Source organism: Neodiprion virginianus, chromosome 1, assembly GCF_021901495.1.
Source record: "Neodiprion virginianus isolate iyNeoVirg1 chromosome 1, iyNeoVirg1.1, whole genome shotgun sequence".
Lineage (NCBI taxonomy): Eukaryota > Metazoa > Arthropoda > Insecta > Hymenoptera > Diprionidae > Neodiprion > Neodiprion virginianus.
This window is the reverse complement of record NC_060877.1, coordinates 10,489,467-10,512,202: the sequence shown is the minus strand read 5'-3', so window position 1 is coordinate 10,512,202 and position 22,736 is coordinate 10,489,467. Positions and strand designations below refer to the sequence as shown.

The following is a 22,736-nucleotide window of genomic DNA, read 5'->3' as shown; positions in this document are numbered from 1 at the left end:
CTCCTTAATAATATCTTCGAACGCTCCGGGAGCCGACCTAACGTGACCAACGAAATTCTGACGTGCGTTGCCGCTCAATTCTTCCAAAAAACCCACACGCGAATTATAGTGCAGCGTTCTTTTTTCCCCCCTTGTTTTTCCACCATTTCTCAGAGAGTGTAAGCAAAGATAGAAATCTCACTGGATTAATGCTGCCAACCTAACTGAACATTCAGAAAAATCTCGATCCTACGATCTTTAATGATTTGGTATTCATCGAATAACGATCTTTCATAAAACTGCACCATTACATTAACGAAACGTGACAAAACTTGAGCGTTACGAAATCTCTTGGATTTTCCGTTGAAGTACACAGCAATTTTGGCAGTAGGTATAACATTCGATTACATGTTTCTCAATCCGTGAAATATGCCTGTTGCAAAATAGTGGAATACAAGATAATCGAATTCGATTAATGGAAGATTTGAAAAAATTAGGGAATCTTGAATTTCAGATGCCGGGTGAAACATTGATTTGGTATTTCGGATAAAACTGCTTAAGGGGAAGGTAATTCGCGTTGCCGCGATGCGTTCGCCGGCCTGAAAGCTGTATAATGTTGTCGGTAACCGAGCATCCGTAAACGGTGAACCGATGAGGATCATCGTCTGCTGGTTTAAAGCGAACGTGGGGGAAGCCGATCGTCGGCGAGCAGCGAGCGCCGAATTCTTCGTGTTTTAAATAATTTTATTTTACTTTTAATACGCGTTCCCGATGGAATCTCTTCTCTTTCGCGTTGCATGCGTCGTCGTTCTTCGCATGAAAACGGCCTGAGAAAGAGAGGGAGAAACTCCTTCTTCTCCCGGGATGATACGAGATAACGAAGCCTTCGGGCTTCTTTCCCGTGACGCGAACTTCAATCGTCCCGACCGACCGGCTGCTGCAGCCGGCCTCGAATTTTCGGCGACTTGAGATTATTCCACTCATCCTGGCTACATCCGGACTACGGATTGTTGGACGAGTTTTTACGGCCGGCCGAAGGGTGGCGAAAATAATCGGTGGAGAAAATTAAGGGATATTCTTTGGAGAAACGGATAAACTTTGTCGACGCGATGACTCGTCTCTTACTTTTCTTTTCCGCGTCTCTTCTTGGAACTTTTTTTTTCTTTTTTTGTTGCTCGTGTTTCGTTTTCGTTTTTGTCCACGAGACCGGAGAAAATTGTCCGCGAGGATATTGCAGTCCACCGTCATCGAGAGGGGTTCGCTTCTCCTCTCGCCGGTAAAACCAATCCCAGAGGATGTGGATGGAGGGGGAGTTAATTTGACCGAAATCTTGTGAAAAAGCGATTGGATATTTGAAAGGTATTAAACCTATCGGTGTAGTCTCGGTAGGTTATTACGATAATGTTATGCGAGCTAATTGGGGGGGGGGGTTCTTCCTCGGTTGAGATGCGATAAAAAAAAAAATACATTCCACACCGCCTCGATATTTCATATTTGATCCAATGATGCGAAAAACTAGTACACGTGATAAACCTTTTACTTTTTTTCCAATGCTTGTCACCGGCGAATTGCGGCAGGCTACACAGAAACCGATTTAGACTCAAAATTTTGTTCTCATAATGGTTATACGAATTTTTATATATTTTTTTTATTGAGTTACTTTGATAAAGATCAATAAACAAGTACAAAGTGAACGCGTGTAGGTAATGAGAAAAACTTAATTAGTTTTATCAACGAAATAAGAGGAACTAACACTCTTTCAATCTCAATCCTCTTCTATACTCCAAATCTAACGCAAACCTGAAATATGTATATTAAATCCGTATGAATTATTCGAGAATTTGTTCTTTAGACAGTCACACAAATGTAAATAAAATTTTGTTCGTTACCGTCGGACTGACAATGAATGAAATAAAAATTATGTTTCACGAGTAATGATTGACGAGAGAAAAAAAAAGAATAAAAGAATTCTCGCAGTCGGTAGGACTCGAACCTACGCTCCCAGAGGGAATCTGATTTCTAGTCAGACGCCTTAACCACTCGGCCACGACTGCTTGTAGAGATAACATTGAGCCTTTCATTTCACCGTGCTGATTTTTGCGAGAGGTTCATTTACGTTGTTTCAACAGCTGCGGAGTGGATATGATGCCGTCAATATCGTTGAGAGGTAATTACATATTTACACGAGCCGAACACGTAACGTTTTAACAGATTCGTCAATATCCCGTCTATGCATACGCAACTCACCGAGTGCATCGGTAATATTCAAATTTCCGGCTGGATCTCGTTGCATAAGTGCAAACAGACTTGTTGAATTTTGCGCTATGATAATATTTTCCCGGAAATGGGTATCAAGTAATACATATTTAGTTTAACTGACAATCAAACTGTCGAGAACCAGATTGCAATTCTTTTTCCACGGATATACGATACAACGAAATTGTTTCAATTTCTAACGATCGGATGAAAGTGACGCGTGTTTTTTCGTACAGTTTTCACGTAACATTTCGACAATACGAATGAAAAAATCGAACTCAATCTCGGAATATCTTTTTTGAATTCGTTCACTGTTACACGTCTCTTTTTACGACAGCAAAAAAGATACGCGGGCAAGTATGAAAATATATCATCAAAGCTATCATTCCGGAATGTCACCAGCGATAAAGGGACATGAAGGAGCAACTGCCGGTAAACCGCGGCTCATCTCGCCGTATGAAGTTGTTTAAGCTTGTTAAGTCTGACGATGGTTAAGTTACTTTCCTGAAGCCATTCCAAGAGCGAAACCCATTAAAACCGTTCCGGTGGTTGTCTAGGATTTAGAGGATGGTAAAACATCCCAACAACTTTACTCCTTTATGGACGGCTGCACCACCTTTCTGCGTAACAGCCGACGACCCGTGATGGATGTGCACTATGTCTTATACCCGGTAGGAATCCGAATGTACACTGTAAAAAAATTTCGAGTTTAAAATCGACCTTAAGTGGACTAACGTAAAAACAATTTCATTTGTTACAGTAACTAGAAAACGTCAGTAAAACAGGTGTCGTTAAAAAAACTGTTTGAATATTGTTGGAATTACGAAAAACGAGGTACGCGTAAACATTTTGCGCTATTGTCGATCCTTTTTTGTTTATTGCAACGCAAAATCAGTTTGTGAGGTTTACTCTACTTTTTTAGTCATATAAGGCTTTAACGTCAATTTATTGCTGCACAAGCATTAAATTTTCGCAACAGTAACAAGAAAATATAGTAACAGTGATCGCAATGAGAAAGAATAGTAACGGATACTAGACTTTCCGGTAACAGTTGCAAAACTAATTTTCATTTTGTACCTGGAACTGTATTTTTCGATTGTGGTAAAAAATAAAAATAGTTAAGAACTGAGCGGTAAGCGTAACTAAAAACTTTTCTCACAATAGGTGAGAAATTCAATGTCAGACAGTGTTGGGTTGACACTGACTGAAAAATATTCTGCAGAAGTCCGCGTCGCATTTTTTTCACAATGTACCGGCTTCGGTCGTTTTTCATTGGATGTATATAGAAGTCATTTATTGCTTTAATCAAAAATTGTTCGATTTGGCAGCTAATCGAAAGAAAGTTCACCATTATCTTTGTCAAAGGAACGTATTCGTAATCAATGAATGTTTTTTTAAAGATGCATGAAAAAAATACTAATATTACAATCAGGTATACTTGGACATCGATTTTTAACTTCCAATTGTTTCAAAATTATAAGAAAAAAACTTAGATTGCTCGTTCAATTTTATTCCGCTATGGCTTAATTTGTTGAGAAAGCCATTCGATTACAAATTCGACGAAATGAATTTTGTATTGCTGTTTTCACTGTCAGAATTGATATCGGTGTAATGTTGAAAAATTTAATATTATGCGATACCAATATGACAAAATAAACTGTCTTAGTGGGATTATAGCGAAGAGGTAATTTCCTGAATAAAACGAGTCATCGCAGAATGAAATCGAACAGATATAATCAATTTTTCACCATTTTACAACGACTTGAAAATATACAAACTCTAGATCAAAGTTCTTGTCTGCAGCATAGAAAAAAATTTGTCACTTGAATTTTTTTTCTTGGGTAATTATCGTCATCTTAATTTTTTGTACGATAAAAAAAGGAGCAACAATAATCATTCATTCTAAGGTATTAATACATAAGTCATATTTTCGAAATTTCAAGTCACGAAAATCTCGATCAAAAACCCTCAGATTACGAACGGCCTCGAGTTCACAGTTAAAGGTCGACTCTTGTCTCATATTTTTGAATTTCGATCGAGATTAATTTCACCGGAAAAGAACAGCGCAAATGACCGGGACACGTATTCATGGCGTACCATTGTTGGAGGGTTCAGCCAATAAACAATCCGCGAACGTGCGCGGTTCACATCCTACGTCATTGTTGTTGCGTCCTGACTTTATTGAGCGTGAATCGTCGATGGTTCTCCGGATGGAAAAATCCCCTTCCGTAGAATTATATAGAGCATGAAGAAGCAGGCCGCTTACCGCATTGTTACTTTCGTCGACGAATCGAACGGACATTCTTCGAGCCCCATTCAACGGCCAATCGGCAAAACGTGGCGGACCCTTCGTGTTCCGCATCCTGGGGAGTAAGTCTGATGCGCGAAGTGCGTGCAACGAAACGGTGTGTTCGGCTTGTCACAAAGCCACCGACCGAAGTGAAAATAACGCTTCGATCATCCGACACGGTGTGAATGTGATTGATGATCACCCCGGGTCTGAATAAATATACCAACCATTACACCCGGGTTCTTCGTGTGCCTGATAAAACCCTCTACGAATGAGAATTCTCGCAAACGATCCGCGATTTCTCACTTCAAACACACACGCAGTCGTTGCGCGAAATATGTATTCCCGGTGTTCGGCTGGATTGGGGCATCGCCAAATTCATGCTAAATATACAAATTGTTTATCGATCATTCAGGGAATGGGAAACATCGAATGAATTTCAGGGGAGTGTTCAACCTGAGACTGGCTTTCGGGAGCTAACCCTTTCGCTCGAGTCACGAACAGTAATTTGGGTTGCTTCTATTTTCAGAAAATTGTACGAACTCACCTTCTCAAGATATGAAAGTTTCCACAGTGTTGCTTTTTCCGAAATTATAGTTTTCACGTCATACAAATATATATACTTTACGAACGTTTCGCGCAATCGGTATGATAAAAAATTGGAATCAGTAGCCATGACGCTTAAAATCCCACCTTCGATCAACACAAAGCACTTTGACTCGGTGTGGGTTGCTGTTATTCCCTTTTCTTACCTTCAAGGCAGCCAACGGCTCGGATGAAATTTCTCAGCGACTTGCTTTCACCGCAGCAACCTACCGCTCGGTGTTTTAGAGTGAAATTATGTGACAGTAGGGATTTGTAAGACGTAAACCTAACAGGTCAGATAAAATCACGGTATACCAACAGAAAAAAAAAAAAAAAATAAAAAAACAGCTTTGAGCATCGGATCGACCGCCGTTTGGACTCTGCTACTCATTTGGTCTCTGATCGGTTGAAGCGAAACGTTTCGTAGGACCGCAATATGACTTTTTCTCAAAGCTGCGAAAAAAGCTCACCCCTCACTCGAAGTTACATGATCGATGATTTTAGCACCTTAAATCTCAGATTCCGATGTCGGAATATCCGCGTTCGTGATAATATGGTGATTTTCGTTCGGTATTGAAATTGCCAAAAGTGTCGAGTACCGCTTCCGCTTCCACCCTGGAGGTTTGAGATTGACTCGAGACAATTCTCAGCAATCGATTCACCCGATCCGGCCTCGAATCTCGTCCAACCGACCTAATCATCGGAGTATAAAAAATCCATCCTGGATTCGAAGATGGAATAAAAAGACGTTCGATTCGAGGGATTCGGTCGAGACGAAATTCGTGATCCTTCAGTCTTTTCCCAGCTTCTTCCCCCCGGTCCTCCGGATAGAACGAACCGCTCGGAAAACAGTCGGGCTTAATTTGATCTTATCTTAGTTGAAACGGATGCGATCCTTCGGGTGCAGCGGAGGCAGAAAGCCGGCTTGATGGTCAAGCCTGGCTCTCTCGCGTATGGGATGAAGGCAGAAAGGAAGACGCATTATAAATAACGCTTGAACGTCGCGCAATGTAAATGCAATACAAATTGGACTCGGTCTCTTATTATTATTCATTGAGGACATTTGTTAGCTTATCTGACGTCGCTGCTGCGTTCTGGACACAACCGAACGTGGATCTTTCCCTCCGCTCCCTTTTATCTCTCATCCCTTCCTTCGCTTCTTGTTCGCAGCGGCGCACCGCAAGCCGCATCAAGTAGCGAGACTGATTTGATCGCGCGTGAGGCGACGCGTTTCTAAACCGACAACACGCCGGCTGTTCGTCCTCTTTCTATACGCCATGGTTATGGACCTTTTGCGTACCGTGACGTATCGTATCCTCCTCCTTGTATCTTTGCGGTTGGCGGACATGCGTGCCATGCTCATTGTACGTCTCTGCGGTGCGTTGTCGAGTTAAACGCGGAATACGAGTTGCGGAATTCACGAGATCGCGACGCAGTCTAAGACGCAAGTGAAGTAGAGAATTGAGCGTATTTTATGATTGGAGTGTGAAGTTGGATCGATGACAAGATGGAATAAAGAAATAATAACCATTGAGTCGTAGATCGTATGATATTCTGGATATTACAATTTTTAAATTCGGAATAATTTCACTCGATGTCAGATACAATACCGAGCTGAGAGAAATTTTTAGTTCCGGTTACCGAACTAAATGAATATTAGTTTTGAATAAATGAAAATTAGTTTTTTAGCTGTCACCGGAAAGTCTAGTATCCGTTACTATTCTTTCTCATTACGATCACTGTTGCTATATTTTATTGCAACTGTTGCGAAAATTTAACGCTTGTGCAACAATAAATTGACGCTAAAGCCTTGTGTGACTACAAAAGTAGAGTAAATCTCACAAACTGATTTTGCGTTGCAATAACCAAAAAAGGATCGACGACAGCGCAAAATGGTTACGCGTACCTCGTTTTTCGTAATTCCAACAATATTCAAACAGTTTTTTTTTTAACGGTACCTGTTTTACTGAGTTTTTTTAGTCACTGTAACAAATGAAATTTTTCTCACTGCGTTGGAATCATTAATTCGAGTTGGACGTTTGTCACTTGGAATTTTTGGTACGAAACAATGCGAAATGTTACATTACTTACGCACCAACAGGTAAGAAACAGAATATCAAAACCCACGCCTGTACGGAGATATGAAAAATTCTGCCGTCAGAAGCACACAACAAGTTGGTTTGAAAATAACACAGCGCGTAGCCGTGAAGCGATTTTTCACAAAAATTGTGAAAATACTTGGATTATACGTAAAACCAGAGATCATCAATATGAATCAGACGTAGATACGAGTTGAATTGATCGTCTCGCGCTCGGGAAATGGATCTTGACATTCCTGATATAACACCAGGCGAGGTCGGGGAGGTGGATAAATATGAAAGAAGCAAAGACATCCGTCTGAATATCCGACGTTTACCTGTTAACGAAAATGGACTCGAAGATCGATAAGAGACAAGTCGATCGAGTTGAATTTAGATTGATACTCCACAAGCGGCAACAGCCGTATTAAAAAAGTCGAGTGATCCGAAACCCGAAACCGTGGTTCACATCCGCTGTTGCGATTGTGCGAGGCGAGGTTTCCGTATAGATTTCTCATTTGGAAAGTGAAAGATTGAAGAGTAGGCGGGGAACGAACCGAGTTATCGAAGAAGTTTGAAAAGCTTATTGTGACCTTTTAGAAACTTATCACTTCGGGAGCGAACAGGAATCAGCACTGAGATATACGACTATCAACAACACTCGGCACGGTCGCAAAACGCGAGCTCGAACTCCTATCCGGGAAAACTAATTTTCTTCTCCAAGTTACAACACCGCATTTTATCCCCCAGACCGACCAGCGACACATGCGAAGAGTTAGGTTGCAGACGGTCATGAATGAAATTTAAAATAATGTCTATCTTCGTTTAAACGAAAGTCGAAATTCTTTCGGTTACGTTGATTTTTCCAATAAATCAAACCTCGAAGTCATATCTCGTCGTCAAATTTGGACAGGTTTCACCGGGACTAACTTTTTATGTGTATAAAATTGTAGAATTGATTATTGTTCAAAGTAGTAAATTAGAATTTGAATTTTTAACCCTCGGTTAGGAATTTGAGAATTTTTCAGAAACCGAGTAGAGTGCGATAAAGCAAAACGCGTACTCGTACTTCGTAAGATGTCTCAAGTTCGCTTGAAGTCATTTTAAAATATTCAAATCGAGATTTTCTTTTTAATGCTTCTCCAACGATTGACACATTAACTTGAGCCTCGTTCGTAATATGGCAATGCGCGTGTAAATGACTGTAAATGCGTTTAAATCATTTTGTTCTTTCCCTTACTATTAAGTTGAACAATGGTCAGACATAAAAATGTGGCGTGAGTTTAGTTTGATGAGATAAAGGTAACCTTATGTGTTCATTCTGGTTGAAACGAGTTTTATCGACGCTGTTGACACCGACTGTCGCCCAACTCTGGCACTCAATGGATTGAAAGTACACTGAGAAAAATTTCATTTGTTATAGTAACTAGAAAAATTCAATAAAACTAATAATTTCTCTCGGTGTATGTACATTGCACGCTTGAATTGTTCATTAAATTGGGAACTACTCAAATCCACGTTCAATCAACATTGGCATTAAAGTGTCGATCAGTGGCCCTGCTTCTTTCGTCAGTTGGATCACCGATTGTACCACATTAATGTAATTTTTTCCGCTGTCTTGGTTAGTTAAAAATATTTAACAACGGAATCCACGTAGACCTCAAACTCCAGCGTTAATCTATCGCTCGTACGAAACACCGTTAATTAAATACACCGAACGCGGTGAACGCACTAAAAGCAAATTGATATATGAATCGTGATTTCATCGCTTCGAATGCTCGGTTATGCACGCGAACGATTCCATTTCCATTTTAGACTGAAATCACCGGAATATTTTCAGCTCTGTATTTGGACGCACATTCGACGTATACACCTCACTTTGAACGAATGAAGTTACCAATGCTCGTTCTTTCCAAACCAAACTAGATACGAAAAAAACCCACCGTATATGAATTTAGAATGACTTTTACATGTTCTTTGAGATACAATGATTTTGCATTGTAGATTTTTGTCAATAATTGCGGAAACGACGTACGAAATTTATTTGAGTAGATTTGTTGCAGGGAATTGATTCGCAAAAAAAAAAAAAAATACCGTGCAACTTTTCTACATGTTTGTCGGATATTTTGCTTTTTATTTGAAAATCGTAGATTTCAATTGTTTTTCCCACATATCGAAAATATATTTTCGTGATCTGATTTCTTTGAACTTATCGAAGATAGTCGAGTCACGGCATCGATCATGACGTTAGAATCTTTCAAATTTTCGTCCATCACAATTGAAAAGTGTCGTTTTCCGTTAGACGAAAAATATCATACCGAGAAAATAAGAGAAAGAAAATCGTGCAAAGTTGGATTTTCAACGAAATATCCGCGTAAATCGTGTGAATCTCAAAGACGATGTTTGCTCGGTCAGTAACGAAGGTTATTTTACATTACATTTTCCAGAAGGATATAATTGTGGCGCGTAGCTCCAGTGGCAGAGGAACAATCATCATCACTCGCGTTCTCTCAAACGTTGAACAAATTCAATGTTGAAATATGCCCCGCGACAGGATATTATCAGCTTAACGCCGTGGGCGATGCTTGGCAATATTTTACTCGGCGTCGACGAAAGATTGAATGCCGACTGTAAATCTTATCCGACTAAAATACGTCGGATTTAACGTCTCGCATCGACCAACACGCAACGTCGAGACCTCGCGGAGTCACGGATCCAAGATTTCCTCTCACTTTCTGTTCTTCGTTTTGTTCCGTAGTCGTTGAACACTTCTGCACATTGTGGACTGAACCGTAGCTGCAGCGATTTCAGGTGTTGCGAATTATTTGGACAACTCGTCGAGACCGATTAATTAATAGTCGTAAAAATTTTTGAAATTTTCATTCGCTACTTCAAGCTTATAACAGATATCATTTTTCAATGGAAAAAATGTATGTTTTTTGGAGATTATTGAAGATAACCCGAAGCTTGGTCTAATCATTTCATCTTATTATTCGTCAGAAATATTTTTCAAAAAAATTTGTGGACGCGATTGTTATTTTTGACGATATTCTTTGTTTTGGATTTTCGATATTTTTACGTTCGGAATCCTGGTCATTCTGATTTTCGGTTAAGCTGATTTTTTACACCCTCTCGTTGAGTAAACTACTAAATTTTTCGAATTTTTCTCTATCGTAACTTGAATTTTCGGAATCTTGCATTTCGGAACTTTGAGCAGTCGGGATCCCGACCATTCGAAACTTTGATGTTTCTTCAATGTTTGATTTCTTTACTTCACGATTGGCGACCAAATGATTCAGAATTAGGCGCTTTCGGAACTTTTCAAATTCGGAACTTCAACCCCGCCCCCGAAATCAATGCATACGTGGTAAGTATGAAATGTCGGTGAATCCGTGTGAATTTATCGTCTCGCAAATACGTCGCAATCAGTCTCTAATTACAATATCGTAGCGTAACTCATTCGGAATTGATAAAACTGCAGTAAATAACGTTGGATTTGTCTTCGGAGTATAAAAAAGAGAGTTTATAGAATGGAAAGGAGTGATTTGCGATCCGCGAAGATAGCGAGTAGCCGTTAAATATCCTCGTTTCGCGGCTACCAAAATAAATTATTGTTTTGAAAATAAAAGAGAGATGATTTCGCATCGGGTGCATTAATCCGGCGCTCATATCGCATGCATGCCAATAGATAAAACAAAATCGGCCGATGGCTAATGGGTAATAAATATCCGTGCAACTCTTCGAGACGTTAAACGTCCCCTGCGGAATATTTTCGGGTCTCTTGGCAAAAATACGGCTCGACGGAGGATCCGCTTCGCGGAATTGCGATAAAATACATTCTAGTTTAAATATATATGCCGCCTTATAAGCGCGCAATCAAATTGTTAACTTTGAGAAATTTTTAGTTCCGGTTACCGCTCGGTCCTTAACTATTTTCATTTTTTACCACAATCGAAAAATATTGTTCTAGGTACAAAATGAAAATTAGCTTTCTAGCTGTTACCGGAAAATCTAGTATTCGTTACTATTCTTTTTCACTACGATCACTGTTGCTATATTTTCTTGCAACTATTGCGAAAATTCAATGCTTGTGCAACGATAAATTGACGTTGAAGCCTTATTCAACTAAAAAAGTAGAGTAAACCTCAGAATCTGATTTTGCGTTACAATAACCAAAAGAGGATCGACAATAGCGCAAAATGGTTGGGCATACCTCGTTTTTCGTAATTCCAACAATATTTAAACAGTTTTTTTTAACGATACCTGTTTTAGTCAATTTTTCTAGTTCGTGTAACAAATGAAATTTTTCTCGGTGTTGTTGCGACAAAGCGGGAAAATTTCGTCCGCCCCTGCAATTCCGGAAAACTCCTCTCCCTGCATCGGCTGGCTTTTAAAGTTACTCACCTGGTTTTCACACCGAAACAAACTCCGGCTATTTATCAGCGAATTTCATCAGAGGTTAACTCGCTAATTCCCTCTGAACCCCTTCCGCAACCCCGATACGCCATCCTGGATATCAGCCAACATTTTCACCGCGCATTTGCAAGACGGTAACATAAAACTCAAGATTTACAGCTTCGCTCGCTCGCTAGCTCGGTGGTCACAATCGCTTCTCCGCCTTCTTTTTCATCCGCCAAATGAACCCGCGTGCCTTTGATATTTTGATATATCGGCTTGGATCGATCGGACTTTTATTTTATTTCTTATTTTTTCTCCCCTTCCGAGCTTTTTCTCTGTACGTGGACTCATTTAACGTCTTTTTTAATTACTTTTTAGCCGAGTTCAAACTGCCGCGGTGATCGCGTAATAATAATTGTGTGATCCTGGGATATAAATCGAAAAATTATTACCCGATTAGATGTTCGCTCGTCTTTATCGCTCTTCGGGTATAAAATTCATGAATAATTGTAAACCGCGAGTCGGCTTCTCGGTAGGAAAATTTATTTAACGTCGAAATCTTCGACTTACGCATATCCACGGGACGGAATTTTTCGTTTGCAGATCAGCCGAATTACGGAAATGTAAATACAGAGGGAAATTTTCTAATTCGTAAAAGCGTTCAAGTGTTTTTCTTGCAGAAACAGTTTCTTTTTAACTCTATTTTTATCAAGCTTTATTCGATTCGATTAAAATTGTGCGAGAAATTAAAATGATAAAAATAAATAAATAAACAAGTTCATCATCCACGTCTAATTTTTGCTCATCAATCATTTGTATCGACTTGCATTTGGGCATTCAGATTTTTATGCATTTATTTTTTTTTTTCAAATCAATAATTGCTCTTGCTAATATTTTTATTTCATTTATTTTTACGTAAATATCATAGTGAGATTTCTCTTATTCTTCAATATCCTGCCTGTTTCCTCTTTATATATGAACGTACGCCAAACTTTTGGAATACGTCAATTCGTGTTAAAATTTCTAGCCAAGATAGATCAGAACATTAATGCATCTGATATTCTCGTCGTGTTTGAAAAGCTAATCAAATGTTCTTTCGTTAAAATAAGCACTTACTCCTGAAATTGCAAAATCATTCAGTTTAATGAGTCTCAGCTGTCCAATATCACGCAATTCGATCTCGGCTGTTACAGCTTCAAAATAGCATAATAGCATCGGGCGTTCAACTGCAGAAAACGCTAAAAGCGAATTCTCACACGGATAACGAATAGTCCATTATATTAAGTAGTAGTTATTCATATTGCAATGATCTCTTAGAATTTTTCGAATCGCAGTGCTTTTATCACGTCGGAATATCTATATCACATGCTTTGTATCATTCAGATTGTAACTTTGCAATGCGTCATCTGGTGGAAAATAATCAAACTAACGCAAAAAGGCTGACAGTTGACCGTAAGACGGTGTTTTTTCGCATATGGATGGTAGAACAAGTATATTATTGATCATGTTTCAGTAATTTATGTGACACGAGTAATTTGAAACTCCAAGAATTACGATTTTCCTCTGATGAAATTAAAAACTTGGGTTATGTGGTGATAAAATGGCGCCAAGAACCGGCCGCTGACGTCATAGAACATTTTCCAATAATTTATTACACGAGACAATGTGTGTAGAGTTCGTTCTTTTCATACAAAATAATTAGACGAACTTTTCCCGGGGCTCGGATCCTGATTAAATTTGAATATGTTCTGTGTAACAAAGTTTGTCTTTCCGTTATTCATTTTACGCGTTGATCAAATACTGCGGTGATTCTGGCGATCCGTATTCACCAGTAATAACATTAATAAAAACTTTCGGTGAAATAGTGCAATGGAAATAATTTTCTAATTTTCATTATTACTATTACCGTATCGTTTCAATACAGTTTCTCATCTTGTTTCTAAAAATTACATCGATCGGTTGATTTGAAATTACAAAATTTCACGTGTAAGAATTGCTTGCTAAGATTGACGCAACATGCTGATGTTCAAGAACTACAATAATCGCTAATTTCGGGGTTGCTCTTACAGTTTAATTTAAAATTTTTCAACAGCAATACTCGTTGGCCCATTAGCTCAGTTGGTTAGAGCGTCGTGCTAATAACGCGAAGGTCGCGGGTTCGATCCCCTCATGGGCCAGTGAAATTTTTTGCTCCATTTCATAAGTACTGCCAGTATTGCACGGGTTTTAAAAAGGAAAAAAAAAAAATCGGCATTGAATTTTCCTTCGATCTCAATTTTATCTGTGCAATCCGATTATTCTCGCTGCATGCTTTCAGCTCGTCAGTCGTGCAGTTATCTCGAATTTTGATCGAGAATAGACACTAGGAAATTTCAGTGAGAATTGATAATAAAAAACAGCACCGAATTGACACGGTAAAAACTTCTACAATCGTTTGGAAAAAAAAATTTACATCGATCCTGCCAGGATTCGAACCTGGAATCTTCTGATCCGTAGTCAGACGCGTTATCCGTTGCGCCACAGGACCGTTAAATCTCAGCTAGAGCGGCCAACTTTCGTAGAAAATACCTCTCGGCGAGCACGTTGCTGAACCACGTGGTCAAAGGCGAGCGCGGTCAGCGAAGCTTTGCCTAAGCTCGACTTGTGCCGCCGAAAGTCAGAGGTCAATGTTTCATCAGCCGTTGACCCTTGATCAGGTGATAGGAATGGTCAAGCTGCAGCTCTTCGTTCGATCGTGACTTTTCAAAAATACCAGATGGTAACGGCGGGATTCCTACTTATCGGCCGGTTTATATGAAATCAATTAAGAAATAGTAACATTGACGCTAAGAAAAGCTAAAACTGTTTTATTTATCGAAACTTCTTTTCTGCTGAATTAAAGAAGAAATGAACTTTTGTCTTTCATTCTCGTTTTGGAACTTTAGTTTTGAGGTTAGGTTAGGTTCAGTCTTCAGTAACGGTTGATTCAAGTTAAACAACGCTGGAATCCATTTATCTGAATATGTTGTTATTGTTGCTTTTTTTGATTTTTTTTTTGTTTAACCGAACATCTTGTCAAACGTCTTTCAACATTTTGTCCTTCATCGATATTCGAGAATCAATTAGAATCAAAATAATTTTCAAACTTTAGTTTCTGGCTATTACATCTTTGGTTTAAAAATCAAAAGAAAATGTAGTTGCCAGATGTTAGGGTATTACGGAGAGCTCAGTGTTTGAGCGGCAAGCGTCGGTTTGGGTCTTGGGAAAGTGTAATAATAACTTCTGGTGACTCCGTTTCTCAAAATAACTACGAATTTTATGCAACATATGTCGAAATATTGATAGATTTGTCCTATTTTCTCTCCCATTCAATATGGAAAGAAAATGTTGAGTTCATTCCTCCTGAATGCTGGCTTAACGTTTACTTTTTTTTTTTTTTTTTTTTTTACTCTACGTACTTTGTAAATCATGGAGGAATATTTTAAAAGTTTATGAAAAGCGCAGTAAGAAGGAAACCTCCTATTGATGGCTGGCTCTGGCTTTAAAGCGATGTCCATATCGCCTGTTGCAGACTTTTTGAAAGTTTTCACGAATATACCTTAGCCATGATTTCTATTATTCCCAGCGATGCGATTATTTACGTGCATGTATTGTGTGCAACTCTTACGTACACCTGATGAAACGACGATGCGTTGTGGGAGAAAAAAGAAATTAGAAAAATCTTCACCTACGCTGCAGCGTTCCGGTTCTATTGAAATATCCATTGAAACGGATGGCGCAGAATACTGTGCCACGTAATTACGGCTCTGCCACGGCTGGCGGTAAGCATTTTATGGCTAAATTGACGGCATTAACGAAAATGGTTGGATCCATTAAGCCGTCGAATGGAAATTAAGAGTCGTTTTACCCCGCTCCTCCGTTCACCCATAGCGAATTTCTACCCTTGATCGACGTCTCCCGACTGCCAAAGTTCTCTGATACTCGCCTTTTCACTTTTTATAATTGTCGAAATATCCCTGATCATTTGGATGATTCGGCATTCTCGTGTTATTAATTTTCCAACTTCCCTTCGACTTCTGTCAGGGCCAAAGATTCCAGATTTCCATGTTTTCTGGAAAAATTATCGAGAAATATTTTGTCAGGGATCAGAATAGCGAAAGAAATTGAATTTTCTTCGAACCAAGCGATTTTTTTTTCCGTTGTTAGCGGAAAATAACGCTGACTCTGCATGGCAATAATGCACCAGCTTGTACTCTTAAGTCTAGACGCATTATCCTCAAGTGTCTGCGTGTAGCAAGTACTTGCAGGTACTTTTACTTGTGCATACTTACAATGATAGGTCTGAAAAGCTTCACAGAGAATTTTTACGGGGCGAGGTTGAAGTTCCGAATTTGAAAAGTTCCGAAAGCGCCTAATTCCGAATTATTTGGTGGCGAAACTTGAAGTAAAGAAATCGAACTTTTACGAAACAACAAAGTTTCGAATGGTCGGAAATCCAACGGCTTAAAATTTCGAAATGCGAGATTCCGGAATTTTGACCTGTCAGAGTTATGCGCTTTCGGCATTTTATCTTTTTGGAATTTTGAGCGTCGGGTTTAGGGCCGTTCGAAATTTTGATGTTTCGTCAAAGTTTGATTTCTTTACTTTAAGTTTCGCAACCAAAAAATTCGGAATTTGGCGTTATCGGAACTTTTCAAACTTGGAATTTCAACCATATCCCCATTTCGATCGTAAAATCCTTATAACCGAATTGCGGCGACGAACGAACAAAATTGATATCTTGGCATGGATGTAATTTCATTTCTGTATACATAGCTGTATTTGACTTGATGATTATACTACTTTGTTTTGAAGATTATTATCACTGATTATGTACTCGAAATTTAAATTAAAGCTGACTTTTGTCAGGTGAGCAAACTCGTCAGATAACATTCATCCGAAATGAATAATGTATAATCAGCGTGTGAAAATTCCAACAAAGGTGAATAGTTTAAAATTGTAGCTTCCGTGAGTTGAAAGTCAATAATTTTTCGTTGATTTTATTATGAAATAGTTTTATATTGAATATTTATCAAATTATTATATCAGCAAACTATGATGACTTGCATTTAGCATCGTTTTAAAATGCTAAAAACTTTCACGCTCGTTCAAACGATCCTATTCATTGTCAAACGACTATTCTTTGCCATGCCTCTGGAAAAAACTTCAACTATTCAGTTTTGGAAGATCTTAATGATATTGATTTTGATCAAAAAATAACAATATATTGAATTGATTATTTACAAAGTCACGGTAAATTTGTAAAAAAAATTTGTAATTAAATACCTTATTTTTTCTTGAATCGAAAAAAAAAATAATAAATAAATACAGTTTACGAATACGTTTATTTGGTGATTAAACAATCAATGCCCGACCATCCATTAATCGAATTGACAATGAATATTGATTTTCGACTCCACAAGTCCCTAAAGCGCAGAAATTTTTCGAGCCTTTGAAAAATCTCATTTCCACGTATGCGTGAACTCGGCTTGACTGATGGTTCGCATTTCACCTCGTCGTCCCTCATCAACCCTGCGTTCATTCTAAGGATCCTGGCAAAGTGGCACATATATTAGTGTCGACTTGATTACTTTGCGAAGTAATAAATCTAAGGATTCGTATAAAAATTCGGAGATACAGAGAAGTCGAATTAACATTGACATGGCAAAAAAATGGTCGAAAAAATAAAAAACATAGCCATTGAGAGTATAACTTGAAGAAATTTCACCGTTTCTCTAAAAAATATCACGTTTCGTTACGTCGAGTTCAGCTTTGAGATTAACGATGTTAGTGTTTGATTCGCAAGTGTAACCAATTCTCTCCTAATCGATGTTTGATCAAGTGTAGAGAAAAACGTGCCTCTAGAATGACGCTGTGTGCTCAAAAATTGTCAAGTCAGAAACATAATTCTTCGCTCACGTGGGCGCCGTGGCTTAGTTGGTTAAAGCGCCTGTCTAGTAAACAGGAGATCGGGGGTTCGAATCCCCCCGGAGCCTCGTGGAAGTTGTTCCATTTTTTTCAGTATTTTTTACAGATAACAGAAAAAATATATTTTTTTTTCCCCCATCAATTTCATTTTGTTCGTAATCATATGATCGAAAAAGTTTTAGTCATTCAAATGGAAAGGGTTAATTTTTTGTCTACTGCAGATTTCTCACTGTGCTCGATATGCTACAATTCTGATTATAGCAAAAAAAAAAAAAAATAAAAAAATTCGAAAAATTTATCGAGTAATTGCAAAACGAATGCATGGAACTGTAAAACTATTCGATAATGAAATTCGAATATTCATATAGCCAAGAAAAATTTGCATAATGTAATATCAAATAAAACTGAAATACCCAACTATTAAAAATGTTGAACGCACGAAGAAATCGCGAAGACTGCTACATTCGTGGAATAAAATGCATTGAATTTTTCCGCTGCACTTAACTCAAGTTTGCGGTGAAAAATTCCACGCCCACGTTCTGTAACACCATTAAACTTTTACGATTCAAGTTTCTTTCCGGCGGTACGGAGGCTGTTGCCGCTACAACGACTCTTTCGGTTCGACGGTGCGGGAAAATACAAGAGACCGCAAGGCAAATGGCAAATAAAAATCTCCTCCGTGGTCGAGTCTGAGGGCCCCGATCACCACGTACTAGGTGTACCGGAAGGTCACGGTTTCACCCGTTTCCTACGCTGAGAGGAAACGGTGAAACTTAGCAGGCTGAATGGCCAACTTCACGGAAAGAATAGAAGAGCAGGTTCTACTCGGAACTGCGGTAAAAGAAGAACATGTCGGATTTTTTCGGTGATATATCCCTTTCAGTCACAGTGCCGTGGGATACTCAGCGTCCCACCTCAAAAATTTTCAAGTCCTAATCTTATCACAGTTCATTTACAGTTGTGATCGGCGACCCCAAAAACATCGAATTTTTATGGTTTTTTCGTTTTTCATCTTGGAATTAGAAATTATCACATTCTGACTTCAGATTCGTGATCAGTGACTACAAAAATCGCCGAGTAAGAAAATTTAGCACAAAATATTGAGTTGAGAAAGGTGCGACTGAAAGGGATATCGTTCGTAAAACGCAGAATTAACTCTGAAAACATTGAAAACCACTGTATTATGCAGACTACAATATGCTACATTTATAGTAAAAAATAGAGTCAACATGGATGTTTTTTTACCAAAAACATTCACGTGCCCTTCTTTTCTTGCGATATTGTATAAAATTTACTCTATTACTTTTTGGGCGTACGCATGGTTGCGAAACAAATTGTATTATATCGGTAGGTGAGATCGTACCGCGGCGATATTTTGGTCTGGAAGAAAGGAGAGCCAATTTGTTGAACCCAGTCCTGAGATGTCAAACTCTCAGAACTCAAAAATGGAAATCGAATCAATACCGTTCCACTACCTCTTGTTCGAGCCAAACAAATCAGAGGAAACGAGTAAACGTATTTATCTACTCGCGAACGCATGTGAGAAATGTTTTTACGTGATCCTATCGTGTCTCTTGGTAGGTCTGCTGAACCCTCCTCCATCGTCGCTGGTAAGGCTAGATCCGATCCTCAGAGGAGGTGAAATCCTTAATGTCGGAATTCACACGTGCCCCTAAGCGTTGGAGTCGTTTGCCGATGGAAGGACGAGAAGAAGAAGCCACCACTCTGAGTTTCCGGGTGTGCTATAAGAGATTGTGTATAAGGGGTACCTGTAATATCGCACATCCTGCGAGGCATCGCGTCGTTGGCGCCGCGTGTGGCAAAAAAAGAAAGTCAAGAAGAGAAGCGCCAGGGTGAAATTTCACCTCAATCTCCCTTATCGGTATAAGTGGTCCAAGGCGACTTCGGGAAGTCTGTGCACAACGTCTGACATCGCGGCTCGCTTCGTCCAGGCAGTGCGTCATCTTGACTGGAGATATCACGGTGCAGGCGTAGAGAGGAGGAACGCCAGGGCGCCAAGACTCCATGAATACATTACAGGACGCTCTACTCGCGCCAAGGTGTATTTCTTAAAAATGGTACCGACCATCCCTTTCCTCAGAGCTGGCTGTTCGATGCGACTTGCGTTCTTGTGCAGTCCTGCAAACCATCGTTCACAATGCGTTGGTGCTGTGCTGTACTCGTACTGGTCACCTTGCGGGAATTTGCATTGGCATGTACCTGAGTCGCGTTAATACGAACACGTAGGTACGTACTCCTTGCAACTGGTGCTGAATACGTCCGGCACAATACCCTCGGCTTCTGTCTGTCAGTCTCGGTTGATCCTTTGGAAACGACGGATGAGCGGCGGAATTAGGGGGCGCGGTTTGACCGTGTGCAGCAGCGCACTTGAGTCGGGTGGAATTGCAAATGTCAGAGGAATCGGAAACGGTCCTCACGATTGTCAAGGGAGGAAATTCACGAGGTTGAAGTAGGTAACGTTAACGTCGCGAAACATCGGGAAGAAATTCATTGTTTTGCAATGTTAGAATGACTTTCAAGGAATTGTCTTTTGAAAAGTATCGGTACGTTTGGTTCGGTGTGATTTACTTAATTTCGGACAATTCTAATGGCGCCAAGCAAAGATTCTTCCTTAGCACGCACCGCTACAGTAACGTTACCGACTTCAATCGCATGGAAGCGCTTAACAAAAGTGGTCGCTTATCGGCATGCGCGACCTGTACAACAGCAAAAGCAACACCAATGACAACGGTCCGATATACATGTATTCGGGATGGTGTTTTATTAAGCAAACTTTTATTTCCGAATTTGTCATAAAGTTGGGGTATAAATATCACCTTTGTCCCTCGAAAGCTACAGGCTCTATAGTACGGTGGTAATATTTTTCGTTCCTTATTTGTTGGAGTTGAGATTTTTCTTTTCTCCGCTTTGCTCGCTCCTCTCAAGGCATAAGGCACACACCGAGTGAATCGTGACCATATTTCAAACGGCGAATGGTACTCGCGCGACCGTCCTGTGACCCACTGGTTATTGTTAGTAAACCGACCTTATTAAGGCGCGATCAAGCCCTGCGGACTACCATAAAAGAGCACATCCATCTTCGCCCTTCGGCATTCAACGTCGTTTCCCATCATTTGTTGGGGGAAGGAAATGAATCAACGTCCAAGGACGCGTTTTATCCATTCTGATTTATCGAGTCTTTGACCTTCTCCGGTATGTCATAGTAACTTCGGCTCGGACTGCCTCGAAGAGAGCGTGCGAGCCAAGCCCAGATTGACCCTTTATCAACTAACATGCTTCGCAACTATTTGCGATAGTCTATAACGATGGAACTTGTTCCGGTCTTCAACCAGTCAGCTTCCTTACGGTTATCACGGCATTGCGGAAATTTAATCCTTCTTGGAATGGTAAGGTGGAAGGGAACGTATCGCTTGGTAAACGAGGTTATCGAATCACCGATTATGACGGTGAAGCGATCACATCCTAGTCCATTTCACACTGCACCATTCGACCGTTTCTGCCTTGAACATCACTGTGAGACGAAAAATCACGCCTTTTAGGTGGTTTAACGCAGTGTAGTCGTTAGCGAGAGTTCTCACCGCACCCTAACGGCGGTGAATCCAGCATCGCAAAAGGATGCAAGTCGGTTGTGAATCATCGGGATGGTCTCCAAGCTGGTTGGTGTTCGCTCCCGACCCGACTGACCGCTAAATGCGCTCGCCGTTACAAATAACCCGAGCGTTGAATCGGAATATTGAACCTCTCGTTTTTTCCAATCTTTTAACCGTGCAGTACTGGTTTATACGACGACACGGGCATCGGTCAAGGACGCGGAACGTGACTTCCGATTTTCGCTGTCTCTTTTCAATCCAAGGCCTGATCAGTGTAAAAAAAGGCTTTAATTTGGTTTACGTTGACGAGAAAAGGGAAATTTGAAACAGTTTTTTCCTTTCGCAGATCCTTGAATCCTTGGAACATAGCAATTTTTCATTTTTACTGTAAACTACGTGAAGAATTGGAAAAAAATGAATGGAGGCTCGGAATCTTTGATACCCATTTTGTAATAGTCGATTTCCGAATCTTGTTGATGATTCTGTACAACAATAAACAAATGACAATTTTTAAATAAAGTAAACACTTTTTTGGCAATTGGATTGGATCCGAGTAACGTTCAAAAATATATTATACGTAACAGAGAAGGTTATTTTTAAATAACTGATACCATGGAAAACTATTTCAAACTATAAAACTATGATAAACACACGAACTTGATCTCCCGCAACATTATCGTTTATTTCGTTTACACAAAATTATTAGGTACCTTAACTTCGAATATCGGTATGTAAACGAATTTTTTTTTCTCAGTAAGCGTAATTAACTTTTGGTCATATCAATTCCTGCGTTACGTAAACTTAGAGTAAAATATAATAGAGAAAACACCGACGTACTGGCAAATTGACGTTATGAAATTGAATCCTAACAGCTGAGCAAACTTCAACTCTCTGATATCACACGGAAATTCGTGTTTTAATTACAGCGGTATTTATTTATAGACGCTTTTCTGTACCGGACGAATGAGTTCCCATTATAACCATAACGAAGAGAGAACCGAAGGGGAGACTCGTCGACGTTATAAACCATACACTGCTCCTTTTCTCCAATTAATATACGCACTTGGAAAATATCGTATATACCAATTATCCGTGTACAAATCCAGATAGCGTATCGGCGTAAAACAAGAAGATCGCATCTTCTAATACGCCACGCCTAGATATCACGTCAAGGTTGTCAGCCTACGGCCAATCGGTAATCATTTACGGCCCAACCTTCGGCAATTAAAGTACAACTTGAAAGTGAAACTCGCGATGCGAGTAACAAGGAAATTCACATCAACGTTGCTGTGTGTAATTAATTCGTTGGAAGATATACTTTTCCTCTCGTCTTGTTACATTCTTTTCAGGGAAGAAAAAAAAAAAAAAAAAATGCGTAAATCTATTGCAAGGTGCGCTGCTAGATACCTACGTGTGTTGTCACCTGCGTTAATCAGTTATGGTGAAAAACTTGTTAGCCAAGAATCGTAGTGAAGATAATTATACTTTGTCAAAGAATTTCCGGCTTGCGATATTTTTATTCAATAATCACGTCGCAACATCGGCTAACTTTTCTTCTACAACACGATATTCTACGCTACATGTTTTATGTAT

At 39.5% G+C, this 22,736-nt stretch overlaps 1 protein-coding gene and 4 non-coding genes across 6 annotated transcripts in view; 3 read left to right on the top strand and 2 right to left on the bottom strand.

The window, feature by feature from the left end:
* The window catches only part of LOC124310082 (mannosyl-oligosaccharide alpha-1,2-mannosidase IA), a 274,724-nt gene that overhangs the window by 88,331 nt on the left and 163,657 nt on the right, over positions 1-22,736 (top strand). The gene's annotated exons all lie outside the window — the stretch shown is intronic.
* Trnas-aga (transfer RNA serine (anticodon AGA)) lies at positions 1,952-2,033 on the bottom strand. The gene has a single exon. It is a non-coding gene; the product is annotated as a tRNA-Ser (tRNA).
* Trnai-aau (transfer RNA isoleucine (anticodon AAU)) lies at positions 13,690-13,763 on the top strand. Its single transcript has one exon. It is a non-coding gene; the product is annotated as a tRNA-Ile (tRNA).
* On the bottom strand, positions 14,041-14,113 carry Trnar-acg (transfer RNA arginine (anticodon ACG)). The gene has a single exon. It is a non-coding gene; the product is annotated as a tRNA-Arg (tRNA).
* Positions 17,527-17,600, top strand: Trnat-agu (transfer RNA threonine (anticodon AGU)). Its single transcript has one exon. It is a non-coding gene; the product is annotated as a tRNA-Thr (tRNA).